Source organism: Ochotona princeps, chromosome 15 (genome assembly GCF_030435755.1).
Source record: "Ochotona princeps isolate mOchPri1 chromosome 15, mOchPri1.hap1, whole genome shotgun sequence".
Taxonomy (NCBI): domain Eukaryota; kingdom Metazoa; phylum Chordata; class Mammalia; order Lagomorpha; family Ochotonidae; genus Ochotona; species Ochotona princeps.
The window spans coordinates 16,681,774-16,691,727 of NC_080846.1; the positions used below are offsets into that span (position 1 = coordinate 16,681,774).

Consider the following 9,954-nt stretch of genomic DNA (forward strand, 5'->3'; position numbering starts at 1 on the left):
GCTCCTCCCACCCACACTCCGGATGTGGTGGCTCCCTGCTTTGGCCTGCCCAGTGGTGGCCATTGGGAATCATCTCAGGAGAGAGCCAAAGGACAGGAGAGATCTGTCCCTCCCCCTCTTCCTCTCCCTCTAAACTGTTTCTGAATTAATAAACACTTTTTTTTTAAGTGAAAAAAAAAAAAAAATTACAGCAGTTTGGTGCTTGCCCATGACAGAAGTGCTAAGAAAGATCAACAGCAGGACAGTCCATAACCTTAAAAGGCTCTGCCTCTCTCTCGGCAACACTGGAGTCCCAGAACCACAGAAGCCGAGCCTCTCAGTGCAGTCCAGGTTCTGACTGGCACTGAGGTCAGTCCCCGGAAGTCTCTTTGAGCCTAAAACCTGGGGGAAAGCAGGGAAGGGAACAATCTTCAAGGAAGGGCCCAGTGTGGTGGCCTAGCAGCTAAAGTCCTCTCTTTGAATGTGCTGTGATTCCATATGGGTTCTGGTTTTAATCCCAGTGGCCCCACTTCCCATCCAGCTTCCTGCTTGTGGCCTGGAAAGACAGCCCAAAGCCTTGGGACCCTGCACCTGTGTGGAAAACCCAGAGGAGGCTCCTGGCTCCTGGCTTTGGATTGGTTCAGCCCCAGCCATTGCAGCCACTTGGGGAGTGAATCATCAGATGGAAGATCTTCCTCTCTGTCTCTCCTCTCTGTATATCTGTCTTTCCAATACAAATAAATAAATCTTAAAAAAGAAAGAAAGAAAGAGTCTTCAGGGAAATAAAAAGAACAACCAGTCAATATCAAGAAATCTACTTCCATGGCAGGAAAATGCTTTCGTTTTAAAAGAAGGTCATTAAAGACTTGCCTCATTCAGTTCTTAAACATGTATCAAATGAAATCAGTTTTTTCTCAAAATCTACTTCTATTTCTTTCAGAAAGCCCAGAGAATGAAGAGTTCTTTATTCTTTCACTTTTAATCCCCAACAGAGAAAGTCAATTTACTATTATGTCAGGACCCAATTTAGCTAAGCTTAGGCTGAAGAAAGAGTAAAGATGAATTTAAAAATCAGTGTCAAATCAACCGTGTCACAGAGTAACCCAAAGGAATCAACCAGACCAGAAGGACAAGAAAAAGGACGTTAACACAAGATGGACTTGTTTTGACTATTTCCGGAATATTAGCAGTCCCAGTGAAAACAGCAATGATGCTATCTTACCAGTGATGATGCCACTCTCAGTCACATGTCCACCTGTTCCTATCTTGAATCTTTATCTAGAGATCTACATGCAGGTGGAAGGTTTTTGACTGGAAAACAGTTAAGGACAATTTACACACCAGACTTAAAATTAGTTTCAGACTAGTCCAAATGATTCTAATATCTGTTTGAGTCCAACTCATTCCTAACCAAATCCACTATGCAATAAATGCCCAGGGACAGCAGGGCAACAGTGGACACTGCTCTGTCAGGCTGTACCTATCACTGGTGAGCCAAAAACCAAGGCTGGGGACAGGCCAGGCTGGACAAGGTGGCGGAACCTGCTGGCATATGTGTGGGTCAGGTCTGCGGGTGGTCGGGCTGAGTAAAGCCACAGCACCCACAGATGTGGATAAGGGCTAGCTGGGATTTAGGCTGGGTCAGGCTGACACAGCAGAGATTGGCAAGCACAAAAACCAGGGCTGGGGTAGGTCTGGTGGGGGCTCTGGGGGGCAAGGGAGGCACCTACACCTAGCCACCAGTTTGTGTGAGGACTGGGTCTGTGGTGGGCTGGCTGGGCTGGGAGGCAGCACTCTTCGGTTTGTGTGATATAGGACTAAGCCAGATATGACCAACCTTCATCCACTGGTAAGTGTCTCAACTGGTGCAGGTGACATTGTGCCTGAGCCTGCCTGGCTACCAAACAGTGTTAAAATATGAGGTCATCCTAGGTGAGGTTTCTTGGGAGATTCCAACTGGACTGCTGGACTCACTCCCTGCCTCCTAAGTTGCTGATGCCCCTGCAGTGGACAGCATGCCCACATGCACATAGGAGACATGATGGCCAGCTCATCTAGGTCAGCAGAGGATGTCAACTGCCTTGCCTGAGAATGGAAAGCAGAACAGGTTGGACAATTCTCCTGGCCAAGCTTTACAACATGCTCCTGGATCTGCGGATGCACTAAAGTGGACTCTGTCAACCAGCTGACCTCAGATAGATTTTCTCAACCCTGGAACAACAAAACTGACAACTACTCAGAACTATCAAAACTACCCAAGTAACACCCTGAAACACTCTTTCCCACAATGGGCATCATCACCATCAAAGGACTGTTCTCCATCCCCAGGTGCTTGTGTAGTTTGACAGCAAGGAGTGGCCCTCTCCTTCTGCCTTGTGTCCCACCCACCTTCCTCCATACTTGACCCTGATCCTTCCCACCCTAATCAGAGGCCCACATGGGCATATATCCATCAACTATGTAAACAACATTAAAAATAAATTTTTTAAAATGCCCAGGGACATAGCCCACAATCCAACATGTTCTTCCATATGGAAATATCAGGAGCTATCAGGTAAAGAAGTGTAAAAGAACCTGGGTGCATGACAGTGCCCGGAATACAAGAAAAGCTACACCTCTCTGGGAAGACTAGGTCACCAGAAGGTAAATCCCCTTCTCTAGGTGGCTGGCTGCTGCAGAAGGTGAAACCTCCCCCAGCCTATTGGACTTGCCTACAGGACTTGCCAGGGGGCGGTACTGGGGCTGCCAGCAGCCCTGAGGCTTGAGCTCAGTCTCACCCTGGGAAACCAGCTTCCGTGGCAACACACAGTTCAAAACCCCTCATGGTTAAGCTTGCCAACTCAGGTGCCCTCCGACACACACCTGAAGACCATACTAAGCAGGCCCCAAGACGTATTCTTGGGCTACAAAAACTCCCCAGTCTTCCAAGCAGCTGCCTCTATAAGGCACTTTGCATCCCTTGCACAATGAGTACCCTGCTGGTGGATACTGAGTTTGCTTCTCCATGACCTCCAGCTCAAGGGGAAAAAAAAAATCCAGACAGAGTCTGAGACGCTGTGGAGGGGGAGCCCAGAGAGAAGCTAAGTCAACTGCAGGTCACTACCTCCAGCTGACAAACCGGGTTTAACCCCCTCGCGACACCGCAAAGTCCATGAGAGATGGCTCAGGCCGCATGCCTGGCAGAATCCACCCTTGCCCAACAAGATCTTGGAAAATGAAACCAAATCTGATTAAAATGGACATTTCAAAACAAGAGACGCAGCGGCAAAAACGCACAGCTGCCATTTCCCTGGCCACTTCCTGCGGGAGGCTGGGGGAGGGGCTGTTTGTGTACAGCTGGAGGTGGGAGTGAGTCCCCCCACCACCACCCCCCAAAGGATGCAAAGCCCTCACTCCAGCAAGCCCTACAAAGGACGGCTGCCTCGGTCTCCTGAAAACGGGAACCGCAGGGAAGGAAAGGGATGATGTGAGATCTTTTTCTGCCACGAAAACGGGGATCCCCTTAGTGAAGGATCTTCTCACCAAGGAATCCCTCTTTATTCTTCCCTTCAGCCCCGCATCGCGCCCCACAACCCCCCCTGGAGTGTGTGGGGGGGACTCCGCCGGGTCCAGAAGGCCCCCCAACCAGGCGCTGCACCATCCCAGCTCCCTGCAACTAGCCTTTCCCCCCTCAGAGCGCCACCCTCAGACCCTTGCAAGCCTCCAGGGTCAGCCGGCTTCTACTCACCACGGCCCAAACGCCCCGGTACCCCCACAGCGTCCCACCTAGCCAGGGAACCCCCGACGCCCCACACCGGGCAATCCCCACCCCCACCCGAGGAGGCGGAGCCCCTCCCGGGGTTTCCACCTCGAGTCCCCCCACAGGAGTCATCTCCCAGGCCGCAGGAGCCTCCCGGGCTCCTCCCGCCCCCACAGCCCTGGCCGGGGCTCCTGTCTCCTCCCAACCCCTCGGGACAGGGAGACCCCCCACCCCCGCCTCCGGCTGGCTTCCAGCAGGAAATCAGCTCAAGTGGGCTTGCCGCCCGCGGCCAGGCTCCGGGCAGCTCCGGAGCCTCCTGTTCTGGGAGAGAAGCTCCAGGTCCAAGCGGAGCTCTCACCCCTTCACCCTGCTACTCTCCCACACATTCCCGTCTCCCGGTCTCAGACCTGAGGAGGCAACGTCCAGCCGGCTCGGGGCTCGTCTCTCCCCAGGGGGGACGAGCGGTTCACATGGCCGCGCTCCGGAGGCCAGCAGCGGGGCGAGGGGGCGGGGAGGGGGGTTCCCGGCCCGGGAGGGGGAGGGGGACGCGGCTCACCCGCGGGCCCGAGCCGAGCCAACATGGCCGGCGGGGGAGGAGCGAGCCGCCGGAGGGGGTGGGGCAGCCGCGGGCCGCCCCCGGGTCCTAGCGCCGGCACGCGGGGGGGGGGGGGCGCGACCCGGATCTGGGTCCTAGCGCCGACCGTCTGCCTCTCTGCTCCTGGCTGCTGCTGCCTCTGCACCAAATCGCACTGCAGTCTGTACGTCTGCTCTTCCCGCACGGGGCACACTGACAGGCGCGCCACCGTCTCCTAAGAGACCAGGCCGCGTTTCTAAGGCCAAAAACGTTTGCTGGCATCATGTAGCCCCCAAGTCCCAGGCTGTGCAAAAGCTCCGGGCTCCTTTCCCAGAGGAAGGGCACACACAGCAGACAGGAAAGGTTTCGGTCCTGCGCAAGCCGGCCCGCCCACTCACCTTGGTGCTCGTTGGGCAGTCCGGTCCTGCCTGGATCACCACTTCCCTGGAGACATCCGCAGGGTCCTAGGCGGGAAGATTCCTGTGCGTGCAGAGAGAGCAGGCTCGACTTGGAGACCAGACAAGGGAGACCTTCGTGTCCAGCCTAAATGTGGCCGGAAGAGGTCGAGGATCACAAGCACGAAACCGATCCCTTGCTCCTCCCCCCCAAAAAAATTCAGTTTAACTGTGTGAAACAACAATTTCAGATGCCACAAAGTGAAATCTCAGCCAGAGGCCTGAGTCTACTGTGTCTACGGCAGACCCGTGGGATGGGACAAGGCTGTCCCATGAGGCCGGGGCTCGCAGCATGCCCAGTTCAACCTGCTCTGTGCGTCACACCAAGATGCTGGAGCCCCAGGGAAGTCGGTTCACCGACTGGTTCAAGGTCACACGTGGACCGAAACAGGCCTGGAATGCAAGCAAAGCTTATGCAGGCTTTTCAAGATAATTCCCGTTGGATTCAATGTCAGTCCCACCAAAAAACTGCCTGAACTGTGTAAAGCTCAGTCTGAATATTCTGGAAGAGAAACAGGAAGAGGGCGACCAAGTCTGGAGCAGCTTGGGGGTGGGGGTGTCCATTAATGCCTTCACCCCTGGGAGTCGGAGGGGGAGGAGCTGAAAGCGGGTGGAGCCAGGGAGGGTCAGGTGCCAAAGCTAATCCAGACTGGATTTCCCTAGTCCAGGGGGGTGGGCGCAAAGGACAGACTCCACCCGCGGCTACCGAAGGCTCAGGAAGGATCAGGAAGCTTGCTTCAGCAGAGCTGTAAAGTATGTGGGCCAGAGAGAGAAAAAGGCTAAGGGAGGCTGCTCTCTCTTTCCTAAGTAGATTACCAAGGGAAGGTGAGACAGGTAGAAACCCAAAGCCTTTCGTCCTTATCAAAAAACCAATGTATAGGTCACCTTGGAAAAAAAAATAACACACCTCCCTGCCACACCTAAGTAGAGCCCTTGCAAAGGGGGACGGGGACTACTGCCTTCTGGAGAAAGCAGTCTGGAAAACTTCTAAGGAATGCCTCATTCTCCTAAAAATGAAAGTAATAAAAGCAGGGAGAAGAGCGCTCACAGAGTAAACCCCTTGCACCCCGAAGCTTCTGGGGGCAGAGAGAAAGAGAGCTACCACTTCCCTTCCCACTACCACCCTCCCAAGCATTTCCAGGGCAGACCAGGGAGAATCTCCCTACCTCCCGCCCCCAAGCCCAGCGCTAGCCAGTGGGAGCCAGGGCAGGCCAGGGAGGAGCGAACACCCGTCAGCCAGCCGCAGCCACGCCCCTTCCCTCCACCAGCAGCAGCACCACCACACACCCACACACCCACCCCGGCCAGCCGGGCTCCGGAAGAGCCGGTTACTCCTGTGCCCCACCAACTGCCCCCGCCCCTTCCGAGCCCCAGGCCTAGTCACCAGGGCAACCTCTAGGACAATCCCGGCCACAAGAGGTTGGTTGGGCACTGAGCTAAGCAGAGAAGAGGAGCACCAGAGACAGAAACCAGGAGCCTGCTCCCTGCTTGACAGGGCTAGGACCATCCTGCCCCTGCCTCCTGTCCCTGAGCACAGGGGAGGGGCTGCCCTGCTCGCCAATCCACCCCTATGATGGCTGCGTGTTTACATTTCTGCCAGAAGCCACCCCCACACACACACACCAAGCAGCAGTCCTAACCTCCATACTGACTACACAGGGCAGAACGACCCCATAGGTCCCTAACCTCCATACTGACTACACAGGGCAGAATGACCCCATAGGTCCCCCCAAATAGCCCTCCGTTCCATCAGCTACAAACTACTAGAAAGGGGAAAGGGACTATTTTCTCAGCCACTGGTGGTTAAAGTATCTGGGGGGGGAAGCACACCACCCCTCCCTCAAGCCAGAAGTACTGGAGGGAGAGAGATTAGCACCTGCTCCCTGCTTCTCCACCCTCCCCAACTTCAGGGTCAGCTGCCGTAGTGCCCTACTCCACTCTGGAGGGCCAGATGGCTGGGGCTGGGCAGGGCAGAAAGGAGGTGAGAGAAAGGGACTCTGTTCCCATCCCTCTTACCTTCCCTCTCCCCACTCCAGGACACTGAGGTCATCCAACCCCAAACACCACAACCCCACCACCCATCCTCCCTGCAGCAGGACAGTCCCCTAAGTATGAAGGGAGGGGAGGGAGTAAGGAAGTGAAAACACCCAGGCAAACACCAGGGCTGGGGGCACGGCTGGATGGAGGAGGTGGGGGGATCCCCAGTCAGAAATGGGTAACCGTTCAAGGCCTCCTAACCCGGCCTTGGGCTGTGTAGATATGGAGGGTCTGCCATGGGACTGGCTCCTGACCGCTCTTCCCTTCCCCCTCCCAAGCTCAAGACACAATGGTTTCCCATTCTGCATTTGGGGAAAGGTAGCCAATCCCCCCACACACACACCGCCACACTCCCCTCCAAGCCGACACACCGGGGCCGCCTGAGAGCCAGCCCGGTTTCCAAACTTCTGCTAGGAAGCTGCTAGAACATGGAGAAAGCTCCAGTTTCCTCAGAGAGTGGGGGCTGGCTCCCTTTGCATTTGAATAGAGAAAAAGCGGCGCTTCCTAGGCCTTCCTCACCAACTCGACCTCCTTCAGACCCTCAGCCCCAACGCTCTCCTCCCCCAAACCCCTTCTCCACCACCCACAGCCCCCTAAACCCCGAAGCCGGCCCCCGTTCCCGAGGCTTTTGAGGGAGGGGCGTTCCCACCTGGGCCCCGGAGGCGGTGCCGAGGTCGGACCCCAAACTCCCGGGGACGTGGGGTACAGGGGAGAGGGCTCGCAAAAGCAGCTTCAAAAGGGACTTAGTGTGAACTTGCAGGGCCCGGGGAGGGACTGTGATCTCGCCGGCTCCTCCGCCCCTTACTACGGAGAAGCAGAAGCGAGGGGGTGGCGGTTATTCCCCCTCCCATCGGGGTTAGGATGGCGTGGGAAAGCGCTCGTTCCCGAGGCGAGGAGGCGAAGCCCAGCCCGCGGGAGGGGAAGGCGCGGGAAGGGGAGACCCCCTTCCCACCGTCCAGCGCCCCTCTAACCCCGGGCCCAGGATCTGAGAAGAGTCGCCGGGGAGGACAGCAGAGAGGCGTGAGGAGGAGCGGTGGGGGTTCCGGGGGAGAATAAATAAATAAATAAAACGGGCGAGGAGATAGTGCGATGGTTTCGGCGAGGAAGGGCAGCTCCCACTGGGGAAGCGTCCGATGCTGGATCCCGAGACGGGGAAAGCCGCCCGGGGAGCTCCGGGCCTCACCTGGAGATGAGCCGGGCCGCGGGCGGCGGCGGCTGCGGGCGGCGCAGGTGGCCGAGCCGGGCGGCGGCGGCGCCTCCTCCCCCAGCCCTGGGCCGGCGGCGCGGCGGAGCGGGGTGTGGAGGTGGCGCTTAAAGGGGCAGGAGCCACTTGGGGTGAGGACGGAGCGCTCGGGGAGGGCGCTGGCGAAGGATCCGCCGGTGGTGTGGGGGGAGGGGGAGGCGGGCGGCGTCTCCTAGGGAGCGCCACCAGGAAGGATCCCGGAGGAACAGGATAGAGATCCCAGAAAGAGACAGACAGAAACTTCTACGGTGCAAGGTGGAGGGGGAGCGTGGGGAGGAATGGCGGTGGGTCTGAACTTGGGAGCCTGGGCTCTGGGAATCAACCAGCAAAAACCTCTTCACAAAGGAGGCCGGAAGGGCAGCGAGAGCCCCCCAAAGGAAGCTCCACAGAGGCCCGGGCGTGCGGGGAGAGGGAACTCGTGGCCTGACGTGCGGGGGAGGGGATTAGGATCAGGCACGGCGGGTCACGCACGGCGTCCTACTAGGCGAACAGGTTCACAGTGTTTGAGCAGCTCCGAGAGGTCCCCGGCCCTACAGCTGTGGGGATTTGTGGGATCGGGAAGCCACGAGGGCAGAACCCTCCGGCGACCTTAACCTCCATCCTAAAGGTGCCTCCCGAGACTAGCAACAGCGGGAGGGAGGGGGGTTTACTCCCAGTTCAGCCCCCCATTCTGTTCTAGCTCCCCTTCCCCCCTCATCACTATCCCTTGCAGCAACCCCTGGGGCAACAGGAAGCAGCTGCAGCGTGCAGCCCCCACCAGGTGGTGGGTCAGAGTGGGGGTGGGGGAGAAGAGCCCGGGATTTAAAGGCCTGAAACCGGTCTAGGGGGAGCCACCTTCGAGACCCTCCAGCACTACCAAGATGCGCTAGCTTTTTGCGGGGGAACGGGGGAAGGCAGCGAGAACTCTAAAATATGACTGGACTCACAGCAGTCTAGGTGGGGAGGAGCGAGGGGCCCGACTCCACGCGGGTGGGTGGGGAAGCCTAGTCCTAGGATACAGTCTCAGCTGTTCCGTGTTAGAGCCCCAGCTCGCCACGAGTCCGGACCCGCAGCCTCGCCAGCTGAGCCCTGTGTGGGTGCCCCCCACTTCCAGTTCCTGGTTCCCCTCCTTTCCCCCCCCCCAACAAACGAGCAAAGGTTAAGCCCCACCCCTGCTGAGTCAGCCAGGGAGGGAGCTAGGCATCCCTCAGGCCTTCCCCCCCCAACCCCAGCTGGTCCCCAGACTCACCCATGTCCAGATGGCTGGATTCCAGGCTGGGACCACCTAGCTCCTCACTGTCCCCAGATCCCCTCACCCTCTTCCGACGGCGAAGACAGGTGCTTGAGCCTCCCCAATCGGTGAGCTGCGAACTGGCAAGATTCAAAAGGCCAAGGATGGCTTCCTGCGAGCCACACAGGCTGAACTGCTGCTGTAGGGTGATGTCCCTGTGTGACAGCCCCGGGTGGGGAGGGAGGAGGGAAGGGCGGGGCTTTCTCTGGGTGGAGAGAGGGAGGAGGCGAGGACAGGGCCGACCGGGAGGAATATGGAGGAAGGTTAGGCTTGTGTTGACACTCCAGTGGCGAGATGGGAGAGGGCGGTCGGGAGGCGAGGAAATAAACAATCGCAGTCCGGGAGAGGGAGAATGTTCTGGACAAATGTTGAAGGACGTCAAGGTTGTCTGGGGCAGGGGTGGAGGGATGCATACGACCTTTAGGGTTTTCAGTTCCTCGGGCTTCATCTCAGTGGCATGGGGAAACACAGCTTAGGGCTGACAGCCAGGGACCTTGCCCACTATCTTCTTACCCACTCAGGTCAGGATCCTGGAGGAAGCGTCCCTGGCACCTCTCCTCCCCCCTCCCATAACTCAGCATTTCCCCATCCAAGCTTCTCTGGGAGACAGCTACCGGGCACCGGCAGCTCAGGGGCTCCACCTCGCGTCCAGCCCGT

The 9,954-nt window shown here is 57.7% G+C and overlaps 1 protein-coding gene across 5 annotated transcripts in view; it reads right to left on the reverse strand.

Moving 5' to 3' along the window:
- The window catches only part of BAZ2A (bromodomain adjacent to zinc finger domain 2A), a 36,888-nt gene extending 27,452 nt beyond the window's left edge, over positions 1-9,436 (reverse strand). For 2 of the 5 annotated variants that reach the window (XM_058673852.1, XM_058673849.1), the window contains exons 1-2: positions 9,256-9,436; positions 4,691-4,772 (exon numbers count right to left, since the gene is read on the reverse strand). The gene's annotated coding sequence lies outside the window, so the exon portion shown is untranslated. Of the gene's footprint in view, positions 1-4,125; positions 4,298-4,690; positions 4,773-7,967; positions 8,069-9,255 lie in introns of those variants that run through there. The other 3 variants (XM_058673853.1, XM_058673850.1, XM_058673851.1) reach the window with 3 other exon arrangements.
- Between the last annotated feature and the right edge of the window lie 518 nt (positions 9,437-9,954).